General features: G+C 27.7%; 1 pseudogene; it reads left to right on the forward strand.

Moving 5' to 3' along the window:
- Positions 1 to 12,600, forward strand: part of LOC111303996 (eukaryotic translation initiation factor-like) — a 55,688-nt pseudogene that overhangs the window by 17,944 nt on the left and 25,144 nt on the right.

Consider the following 12,600-nt stretch of genomic DNA (forward strand, 5'->3'; position numbering starts at 1 on the left):
TGGGATTTTTTCTTAACAAAAAAATTTTTGCATAAGAGAAGTTGGGATCAAATGTTATTAAGATGCATTAATTTCATTGAAGCAAAAAAGATACATGAAGAAGTGCATGAAAGAAGTTGTGGAGCACATGTAAAGTCACATGATGGCTAAACAAATCATGAGAGCAAACTATTATTAGTTAACAATGGAAAATGACTGCATTAATTATGCTAGAAAGTGTCATAAATGTCATATTTTTGCATATAAGATTCATGTTCCTTTAATCCCTTTACATGTTCTAGCACCTCCGTAGTGTTCATGTGGGGGATGGATGCAATTAGAGCCATCACACTAAAAGCTTCAAATGAACATTGATTTATTTTTGTAATGATTAACTATTTCACAAAATGGGTCAAAACAACTTCTTATGCTAATGTGATAAGGGCGGTGGTGTGATAATATGTTGTTATGGCCTTTAAAAAAAGATTATCTCTGATAATGCTTGTAATTTGAATAACAAGATGTTAGCAGAGGATTGTATTTAGTTTAAAGTGACGCACTATAACTCGGCTCTATATCGCTCAAAGATGAATGAGGTGATAGAAGCTGCCAATAAAAATATTAAGAGCATAATAGAAAAAAAGATTGATACCTATGAGGATTGGTATGAAAAATTACCTCCATACTACACGTTTATAGGACATTAGTATGCACTTCTATTAGGGCAACTCTTTTTTCACTAGTATAGGGGATGGAGGCCTTGTTGCCAATCAAGATGGAAATTTCCTCTTTTAGAGTCTTAATGGAAATAGATTTAAAGGGAATGGAATGGATTTGAAATCATTACAAATAATTAAACCTCATTAAAGAAAAAAGACTCATAGCTTTTTGCCATGATCAGTTGTACTAAAAAAGAATGATGTAAGCACATGACAAGAAAGTTTGAGATATAATTAGTTTTAAAGAAAATTCTTCTGAATTAGCATGATAATCGAGAAAAATGGATGCCAAATTGGGAGGGCCTATATATAGTCAAAAAAGTTTTTTTAAGTGGAGTATTGATCTTGACAAAGATGGATTTAGATAACTTGACAAACCCGATAAACTCAGATGCTGTGAAAAAGTACTTTGTTTGAGAAATAGACAAAAGAAAGAAAAAAAACAAAAAAAAGAGCAAAAAATTTAAAAAAAGGAAAAAAAAAAGATGAATAAAAAATGAAGGTCATAATTGAAAACCCTAAAAATGACAGTTTGAGTCGAAGGAATGATCTAAGTTGAAAACCTAAAAAGGTGACTTAGATACAAAAGAATATCGATTTGTAAGTACATGGGGCAATGTCCAATGCAATGACCTTAAAAAGATAAAGTGCATCAATGGAATTGATTTTTAAGAGAAAAATTTGGAAATCTTGTTCATGATTGTTTGACTATTCACTATTTAAATACGATTCCCTTATTTAAATTTAATGTTAGTGTTCAAGTTTCTCACTTGACACATCCTTATACCTACCTATAATAAATATTCATCTTTCTCAATTTATCTTACTTTCTAATAATCTTTATTTTCTTAAATAGAGGAAATGCTAATTTATCACTTTGGTCATAAAATTTGGAATATGATAAATGATTGATAATATTCACAAAAGGTCTTACATTATTTCATGAAAATTAAGGATAACAAAGTTAAAATAAAGATTAGAAAAAGAAGGAGATTTGGAAAAGTACCCATTTTCAAACTCATCAAATCAAAGGAAAAACTTACTAAAAGTGGTGTTGGATAATGATATCGACAAATGATCATCATAGTTCACAAGAAAGTTCCTCATAGAATATGTAGACCAAGATTGAGATTGGTTATTTTGGAAAAAAATTAACATTAGAAAGGTTTGACTTAAAAAACCTTGTTATCGTAATTTGGATACATCATATTGGTTTCAAATAATACTCGCTTTGCATTTATTGCATTCAATATATTTTTCAGAGAAAAAATTTGAACTTTGGGATTTTTAAAATTGAACCCTTCAAACAAAAGATCGAGGTATGGAAAATAACTTCATCCTGATCATCTTTATTTTTTCAACTTGCAGCTTCATCTCGGTCATTCTTATTCTTGACCTGAGGCTTTATCTCAGTCATCTTTATTTTCTGACTTACAATTTCATCTCTATCATCTTTATTTTCTCAATTTATAGCTTTGTCCTGGTTGTATTTATTTCTCGATTGTGGCTTCATCTAGGTCATCCTTGTTTTTTACTTTCAGTTTCGTTTCGATCATCTTTATTTTCTTGATTTGTGGCTTTGTCTCAGTCGTATTTATTTCTTGACTTGTGGCTCCATCCAGTTATCTTTATTTTTGACTTGCGACTTCATCACGATCATCTTTATTTTTTAACTTGTAGCTTCGTCTCGATCATCCTTATTTTCTCGACTTGTGACTTCATCCAAGTCATCTTTATACTTAACTTGTAGTTTCGTCTGAATCATCTTTATTTTTTTGATTTACAGCTTCGTACTTATTGTATTTATTTCTCGATTTATGGTTTCATCCTGGTTATCCTTATTTTCTCGACTAGTAGTTTCATCCCGATCATCCTTGTTCTGATTTGTAGTTTCATTTTGATCATTTTTATTTTCTAACTTGCATCTTTGTTTTGCTTATCTTTATTTTTTAACATGTGATTTAGTCTCGATCATCATTTATTTCTTGACTTGTGGTTTAATCTAAGTTATTTTTTATTTTTTGTTTGTAGTTCAATCTTGAGCATTTTTATTCGTTAACTTGTGTATCAATCCTAATAATTGTTTACAGTTTATCAACTTTTCAACACTAATAAAAAAAATAAAAACAAAACAAAACAACAAAAAAAAAAACAAAAACAAAAACAAAACAAAACAAAATAAAAAAAAACAAAAAAATAAAAAAATAAAAAGAAGGGAGAAAGGCTTTCTCTTTCAAGAGCATCGTCTGGATAAAATTATCATCTATATCTTAGCATTATTTTTTATTTTCAAAAATATGCAAAGAAGGACAGTTTTAGACATTGAATTTTGTCCGAACTATTTTGAACTCAAGCCAGAACATTGAATAAAGCCTATTTTGAGCCCACAAATTGGCCCATTTAGAGGTCCAATTACATGCCTAATTTATAGCCCAAAATGAAACTCATAATGTGGCCCTTTTAGAGACTTAAACAAAGCCTATTTGCAACCCATAAGAAGACCCACTTAAGAGCCCATAAAATGTATCAATATTTAGGCCTATAATAAATAAAGAAAAAAGAAGCTCATTGTCAAACTCTTTTAATGAGATTCATGACAAGCCTTTTCTCATTCATGTGAATCCGAAAACCTATATGTATTAGAGGACAATTAGCTATAAAATAGTTGATTTATCGAAAAGAAAACAAAGCAAAAAGCATGTAACAGAACAAATAAAAAGTAAATACTCTGTTGGTGGTAATGGGGAGAAGCAAAATAAAACAAAAGAAAATAACTTGAAGTTGAAGGAAAATGAGGCCTTCAGGTAGTATATAAGTTGTCCAAATAAAGGTTTGAGGGGCTTCTTTTCGGGTACTAAATGAAAGAGCTGCTGGGTTTTAATGGGAAATGAGGCAAGCTAAAAAGAAAACACAAAAAAAAAGCTTGAAGAGAAATGGCTGATAGTTAAAAAGGGAAAAGGAAGAAGGTGAAAAAAAATAAAAAAAAGGGGTCTGTCGAGAGGTGAAAGAAAAAAAAGAAGAAAAACAAGATGAAATGAAAAGAAAACCTTGTAGAAAAGAAAGTCTAGAACTAAGATTCAAATAGCGACATAATAGCGGTATAGCGATCGTTATTTAGAAAAATCAGCACCCACCATCACCGTTATTCAACCGATATTGGATGTAAAGAAAATTCACTTCTTTAACGGTTCATTGCGATAAAAAAAAAAAAAAACACTGTAGCGGCTAATAGCGGGACGCAATTGGTGCTATTTTCATTTTTTTTTCATTAAGAAATTTTTTTTTCATCATCAAGCATTAAAATTTCAAACTTTAACAAAGTAAAGCCCTAAACACAAAAAAGAAATCTTAGATTTATAATAACTTAGTAAAAAAAATAGGCTCAATCAAAAATCAAGAAAATTTTGTTGAAATCAAGTAATAATAAAACACTTAAATTTACCTTTTCTTCCTTGTTTGTCTATAAATTTGTGTTGTATAAGGCTTAGAAAAACTTAGACTTTAGAAAGATTTTGCTTGAAACTTTAAAATTTCAAAAATTCATCTATGAGCACTTTGTGGGCATGGGTTTCAGACTGTGCTGGTTGGATCTAAGAAGGAATCAAATGAGTCATTGGGTGAAAAGTTGGATGAAGGTGGAAGCTTGGAGGTTGGTTGGCTGCCATGGTTGGTGGATGATTTACGAAAAATAAAGATTGAGAAAAAAATGAAAGAAGTTTGAGTGAAAAGATTTGGAAGATGCAAGGGAATTTTGAAAGAAATATTTGAGTGAAGTGGAGAATTAGGTAGGCACCGGTCAATGCTTAACCAAACAAAAGTATTTTTTTTTATAAATTTAGGGGCAAAATTTTGGGGAGAAATAATTGGATAAAATTGAAAAATTTTGAGAATTAATTTTGATTGAAAAATTTGAGATGAAAGAGTTTAATATAAATTTGAAAGCTATATATCACTTTAGATGAAAAAAATAAAATATTGAATGATTAATATATTAATTTGATTTTTGATTTCTATATTTATTGGGATTTTATTAATGATTTTATTGTTTTAATATTTGTATGTTGTTAATTTTCTAAATGTGAATATTTTACTATAATATTAAAAAATTGTAAATAATTTTTTTATATAAATAAAATAAGATCAGGTGTCATTAATTACTTTAAAAATCATGAAAATTTTTTTTTATGATTATAATTATAATTACTATGTTTTATAACAAGTTGTGCAAATTTTAAAAAAATTCACAACCGTGATAACCATAATGACTTCGATGATATCCGTTATATCTGCAGTCACGATAAATGCAATGCAACCTAAAATGTGTCCGCGACCGTAATTTGAATCCCAAGTTTAGAAGCTATCACAAAAAAAAAAATAGAAATGGAAGGAAGGAGTTGTCGTAAAGCTTAGAGCTTTACCATATTCAAGTTTGTTAGATCTTTATTGGTATAACTTTTTGCTAGCTTTATTGTCTATGGAGCTTTGAAAAACTTTTTCCTTGGACTAATGACTGTTGATTCCTTGTTTCCATGCGTGGATTGTTTGTTGAAAAAAATAGCATCTTACTTTAGGATGCCACTTTTTTTTCGATCATCTCCATTGAGTAGCAGCTGCACCATACTATGGAACGCCATTTCTGCTTTGTTCATTTTTATTGAGCAGTAGCAACCTTGGCCACCTTCCACTTCCTCTCTTGTTTGTTTGTAGCATTTGTTTTATTCATCTTTCCCACCCTCTATTAGCTAGGTTAAGGTAAACTAAAGAACAAACTTGCTGAAATAAATGTGAAAATGAAACTAAAATCTTGTTGTTCAGATTTGGATGGGCAAGCCATGGCTTTGAGCTCTTTAGTGGGAATTTACCAAGTTTGTGATTTTCAATAGCTTTTCATTTTCAAGAACTTTCAAAGTAGATCACTTTGGTAAAGCTTGTATTAGGTATAATAATTAAAAATATATTTTTTTTTCATTATATTAGCAACCTTTTTATTTGTTCTTAAGTAAAAGATGCACACTTAGCTTAAAGTGTCCAAAAGTTTAAAAAAAGATTTTTTCAGTTCTGCTCTTATTCTCTTTTAGCTATTTATGAACTTCATATTTCCACTGTTGATAGTTTGAAACTGGCTGCATGTTCTTTTTCTTTTTCTCCTAAGGTTCACATATTAGAACTTTGCTTGCTTGAATAAGCCAAACATTTCATTACGTACATGTTTCTTTTTACATGAATGGTGGGCTGAAAATACTTTAGTTTTTGTTTTTCTGGCTATCCTTGTCTCTATGGGGGGGGGACTATTGTCCATGCCCCAAACTCATATGTTTGTTTTCTTCTTTCATCTCCCCGTGTCAAACCTATTATGGAGGTTTAACTTTTCTGGCTTTATCGAGTCTTTATGCATAGGTGTTGTTGAAAATTCATGCAACATTGCCACTTTGTTCTTTACCCATGTTTATTGATTTACAGCTTTGTATATGGTTTTGTTTAGAGAAATTTTAGAGTTTCATTGCTACATGATCATGGTTCCTTTGGCATGAGGGTGGTTGGAGATGTTAGTAGTAGTGTAAGCAGCTAGAGGTTTAAAATTTCTTCCACGTTTTTTCTAATACATATGCAGTTTATATGGAGGAAAGCTTAAATCTTTATTTCATGGTTTCCCTGGAATGGTGGCCTTTCATGGGGAAAAGATAGAAAGTAAAAGCTAAGCCACTATTCCAGGCCCCACCATCCATTTTTATTTGGCTTTAAGCTTGATATAGGCTAACAATAGATAGAAGATAGAAAGTAAAAGTTAAGCCATTATTCCATGCCCCACAATCCATTTTTATTTGGCTTTAAGCTTGATATAGGCTGACAATGGATAATTGGTTTGATATAGGTTGTTATTAAATAATCCATTACATTGGTATTTCATGTACACCTCATGCAATTTTTTTTACATTATTTAAATTTAATTAGAGTTTAAATGTCATACGTTATAATCTATTTGTTTTTGGAACTTTTATGCTTAATTTAATTTCATGCAAAATAATCTTTCATGACATAAATTATTATTATTATTATTTTCAATGCAATTTAGTTTCATGTCAAAAAAAGAAAAAATTAATAACAATAATAATAATAATAATAATAATAATAATAATAATAATAATAATAACACAAATGAAAATTTTTGAAAATGAGATTTTAAGGAAATCCGAGTAATGATTCCTTAAAATCTCTAGGTGAGAATATTTTTATAAAAAAATACTATCAAAATAATGGAGTTTTTAAGAAAATATTAAATACAAAAGAGTTTCATTTATCTATTTTACTAAAATTATATTAGATGATGATAAAACAATATATAATTACACTTTTAAGAATAAAATTAATATAATGATACATGAATATTGTGATTAATTAATTTTATCTTTCAAAAAATTTAATTCATTAAAAATTAAAAATTAGAACTAGAATAAAATTAAATAAGAAACGAAAAGTAATAGAAATATCTGAAGATATGCTTCCAAGGAAGTTCGATAGAGATTCATAAGAAATTCGTAAGTGAGAAAATTTTTTAAATATCACCAAAGTATTGGGATATCTAGAAAAAATTTTAATAAAAAATTTTATTTACTTTGTTCCTTTTAATTTTTTTAATGACAATTGTAAAATGATTAAAAGATTAAAACAAAATTAAAACAATTAACAAAAAAATATAGCATAAAGAAAATGAGTAATATATATTTTTTCGTGTGCATATTCTACTATATTATTTTGCATTACATAATCTTAAATGTAAATGAAATTTTCGATGATGGAATTTCAAATAATCTAAGTAGTAATTCTTGAAAATTTCTTAGGTGAGAAAAATCTTCTAAAAATTACCAAAAATTTGAAATTTTGAAAAGTTTCCTTTCAATACAAAAAATTTTCATTTTATCTTTTTTCATTTGATTAGTTTATTTTAATAATATAAGAATATACATCTTTTTTGAAAATAAATTTATAATTATATTATTACATGACTTTTAAATATTAATAATTATTATACAAGTAAACGAAAAATTTCTGAGGATGAGATATAAAGAAATTCAAGTAATGATTCTTTAGGGATCTCTAGGTAAGAAAATTTATCTAAAATGTAGCCAATGTATTAGAGAATTTAAATTAATTTTCGATAAAGATTTCTCATTTTTTTTATAAATGGTATAAAAATGAATTTTTAGAAAATATTATTTGATATTATAAGATTTTTTATAAATTTTGGAAATAAATATAAACTGCCGAGGATAAGATTTTTATAATTTCAAGTAATGATTCTTAAAAATTCCTTGGTAAGAAAATTTTTATTAATATTGTCAAAGTATTGGAATATTTTCGAAAAATTTTCAATATAAAAAGTTCTTATTTATTTTTCAAAAATAGTAAAAATACTAAAAAATAATAATAATATGTTTTTTACAATAAAAAATAAGAAAATTAAAATTTTTTAAATATCAAAATTAAGATCAATTTAGTCATAATTAAAAGATAACATGTAATTAATTGATACTATTTTAAACATGTGTTATGAGGGTACTAATTATTCCTTAAGCGTAACTGATTCCTAGACCTAAACTGTTTTGTAGACCTAAAAAATTATCTTTTTTTATAAAGCTTTAATTAATTTTAAAATGTTTATTAAAAAGGTCAATTTTAATAAGTGGCAAATCGCACCTAATAAAAAAAGACTAGTGGTGATTTTATTTTATTTTTAAATTCATCGAGTGATCTGAAAAACAATTATGACAGTTTCAATTTTAGGGTTTTAGGTGTTTAGTAGTTTACAAACTTTTCTAAAAATTTTTAACATTTAGGTAAATTTTTAAAGCAAGTTTGTTTTTTATAATATTTCTAAAAAAAATTTTATATTTTGATTTATTTTGATTTGATATTAAAAATTTATCATTATCATTATTATTTATTAATCTTTTATTATAAATATGATCAAAGATGACATAAATTTATCAATTTTTAAAAGAACTAATACACAAATTTAATCAATCTAAATCAAACATTAACCAAGATAATTATATAAAGGCAAGTTTAATATCAATAGTAATAATAAAAATAATATCAATACTGAAGTAAAAATGCCATACAAACATTCATGAGCCTTAAGCTTTTTACCTATTAATTTTATTATTTTTTATTATTTATTTATTTTTAGTATCTTTTTTTTATATATATTTTTAATATTCTATAATTATGATTTTTTTAACAATTCAAATTTTCTTTAATAAAATTTAATTCCTTAACATCTGGACGTAATTAAACTTTTAAGATTAGATTTTGAATCCCTTCAACATCTAGGCAAGGATTAAAAATTTTCATTATTGTTATATTCTTCCCTTATCAAATTATTTTGAAATGAAATCATAGTTCAATAACATTAGAAAATTAAATTGCTAAAAAAAAACGATAAGCAAAATTAAATTGTAAGCGAATATAAAGAGCGTAAAAGTAAAGCATGAAAGCTAAATAATAAATAACAAGCATACAAAAGGAGGAAGCTGTGAGCTTCCATATAAACAACTTTATGTGTGAAAAACAGCCCCACATGTGTTAAACATAGCAAATATCAATATCACCAAGCTATGAACTTAGCATGCATGAACAAAGCAAAGTAAACCTGACAATAAAAATAAAAAGAAAATCTGAAAGATGGCCGAAAGTACTACCGTTTCTCGTATCCTTCTCCGCTGCTGCTTCCTTTTCTTTTTTCCTTTTGGCTCACTTCCCCTTCGTTCCTGCTCACCGTTTTTCTGTTTTTGCGTCTGCCTGATCACTGTTTTTTTTTTTTTTTTGCTTCTTCCTGCTTTAGTGTTTTTCTGGTTTTGGTTCCAGCTTGCGCGCCTCTTCCTTCTTTTCTGTTTTTTCGGTGCTGCTCTTCTGCCTCCCTGCTTACGCCTCTCCCTTCTTTTCTAGTTTTTTCTGCTGCAATTTTTCTGGCTTCTGTTCTGCGCGACCCACACACTCCAACCTCTACTGTTTTCTGCTTTTTCCTACTTCTGCTTGCATTCTGCTCGTTTTTCTCGTTGCTCTATCCTTCTCCTACGATTCCCTTTTGCTGTTTTTTCTTCGAGTTTGTCCCTTTTTTTTTTTTTTTGCGCGTGCTGCTGCTTTGGTTTTTCTGCATTCTGCTTATCTTTTCACATCTGGCATCTGTTTTTCACTTCTTCTTCACCTTTTTTTTTCCTGCTTTCCTTCCTTTTTTCTTTTGCTCTATCTTTTTTTTCATTTTGTTTTTTCTGCCCAGGTTTTTGCTACCAGTTTTGCCCTTTTTTTGGCTGCTGCTTCCTCTCCTCGTCGCCAGTTCCACGTTCATGCAACAGTCTCTCTTCCCACGTTGCCCCATGTTTTCATGCATTTTTTTTTCTGTACATGTGGCTTCAAGCCATTAGCATTTTAGTTTTTTTTTCTACATGATTTTCATACATCCAAGCCTAACCGAATGGGCCTTGGCTTTAAAACAACTTAACATTTTTTTGGGCCTTGAGTTTTATTTATTTTATCTTCATTTGGACTCCCATTTATTTTGTGCCAAATTGTGTTATTCTTTTTAATATGTTTTATTATTATTATTATTTATCATTATATTTTTTTAATCTTATTTATTTATTATTTATTTTTATTTGATTTTCGTTTAATGGTCAACGATGAACCATTAATGGGCTTAGAGAATAAGCCTTTATTTGGACCATTTAAGAATGGGCTGTGTAATAAACTTGAACAATGATGATCAATGCCTAATTACTAATATAAGTCCAAATTAAAATAATAAAATATCTCGGATAAAATTAGATATCTATAAAAGTAATTTGAAAACTTTAAATTAGGGATATTTTTGAAACTCTATGTAATTATAGGGGAGTAGAAAAAGTATTTCAATATTTAAAATGTTTTCCCTTTGATCTAAAATTAAAAAAAAAAGTTTTGTTTTAAATTTGATTTATTTCTTGTTAAAAAAAATAAAAAAGAAAAGAAGAAAATGAATTATTTTTAAATATTAAGTAAATAAGACCATTCTAATTAAAATTAAAGGATAACATGCAATCAATCAATACCATCTTTGATAGACACTGTGAGGGTGCTAATAATTCCCTACTCGTAATTGACTTTTAGACTCAATTATGATTTCTCCATTCTCTTTCCGTTTTACTGTTTTGAAAATATTTTTTATACTCCCCTAAAATTTCTCCATTCATTTAGCTTTTGTGTTACCCCACCGCTAAGTCCTGAGACGTCATAATAGTTTGGCCACTCCATTGGGAATACATTTAGAGAGATAGGCCAAATATGGATTGCATATTATCCTTAATTTTGGTTTAATTAATGGTCCTAATTAGTGTTTAATTTTAATTCCTTGATTTCTTAAAAAAGAAAAAGAAGAAGAAAGAAATGGAAAAATGAAAAAAATGGAAAAAAGAAAAAGAAAATGAAAATGAAAATGAAAAAATTTTGCAAAAAAAGTGAGTGTTTTACATTTCATGCATATTTTAATTGTTATTTCATGCATATTTTAATTATGTAATTTCATGTATATTGTAAATATGACATTTCATGGATATTTTAAATGTGTCATTTCATGCATATTTGTAATTATGTCATTTCATGCATATTGTAAATATGACATTTCATGCAAATTTTTAATTATATCATTTCATGCATATTGTAAATATGACATTTCATGCAAATTTTTAATTATATCATTTCATGCATATTTTAATTATGTCATTTATTATATATTGTTGTTCTCTAATTTGTTCTTAATATTTGTGGGACATTTAGGATAGGGGTAGTTTAGAAAAATGTCAAAGGTTTGATTGTTTCTTCACACACACTCACATTTGCATTTCATGCATAAACTTTATACCTGAGCTATAAACCTAATTAGAAGGAAATAAAGTAGCTACTGTTAGTAGTTTAGAATGTGGTGTATCCCACATTGAGTAGAAAGATCACTTATAAATGGTTTAAAAGAAATTAGTTATATTATTTAAGTAATTGAGCTAAGTGTTGGAGTGGACCAAGTCATTTGGACTTGCTAGGAGTTTTCCTAGTGGGTTGAACAATTTTAAAAGTCAAAGATAGATACTTGGGTACTTTGGGCACTTGGGCTTGTTTGGCAAATAGATTTAATTTTTAAATCTTTATTATTATTATTATTTTTATTTATTTTAGAATATTATTGATTCCAAATAAATATGCTTGAACAATAAAATACATGATTGTTTAAATAAAGTTTATTTAAACAATAAAATATGACTATGCAAAATGTCATGACTTTTTGAATTGGTTTGATTAATGACTATTCATTTATTATAAATAGATCTTTCTACCTGACCAATTTCACTACTTTTGATTTAGAGAGTTTTAAGGCTTTGTTGTATCCTATAGGCATAATTGCCTTTAAGACAGTGTTATTCATGCCTCAAAGCCATATTTTCTTCTTTCTTACTATTTCTATTTTTCTTAAATCTACTAATAGCTACACCCTCGGAAGTGTAAACATTCATAATGGCTAGTAAAATACTCTCATTTAAATTAAATCTTTTCTATTCAAAGCCTGTAATGGATGAGGATTGAGGTATTATACTAGTCTGTAATAGACGATGATGTGAGGAGCAATTTGAGAACCTTATATGCATCAATTTTTTACCTAGCATATAGTGAGTTTTAGAGAACCAACCTTAGGTAGAGCCATGCAGCACCCTCTCTATAGTAATTATCTGAAATAAGTCATGTCAAAAAACATGTCCTCCCTTTCTCATTTTCATGTTCCTGTTAATTTGATAATTTCATATTTGTTGCTCTTAATAAAAGACATAGGGAATCATTAGAAATGAAATAATGAAAAAAAAAAAGAAACAAACAAAACCAA

Source organism: Durio zibethinus, chromosome 13 (assembly GCF_047325235.1).
Source record: "Durio zibethinus cultivar Kanyao isolate XHJ-2024 chromosome 13, ASM4732523v1, whole genome shotgun sequence".
Taxonomy (NCBI): domain Eukaryota; kingdom Viridiplantae; phylum Streptophyta; class Magnoliopsida; order Malvales; family Malvaceae; genus Durio; species Durio zibethinus.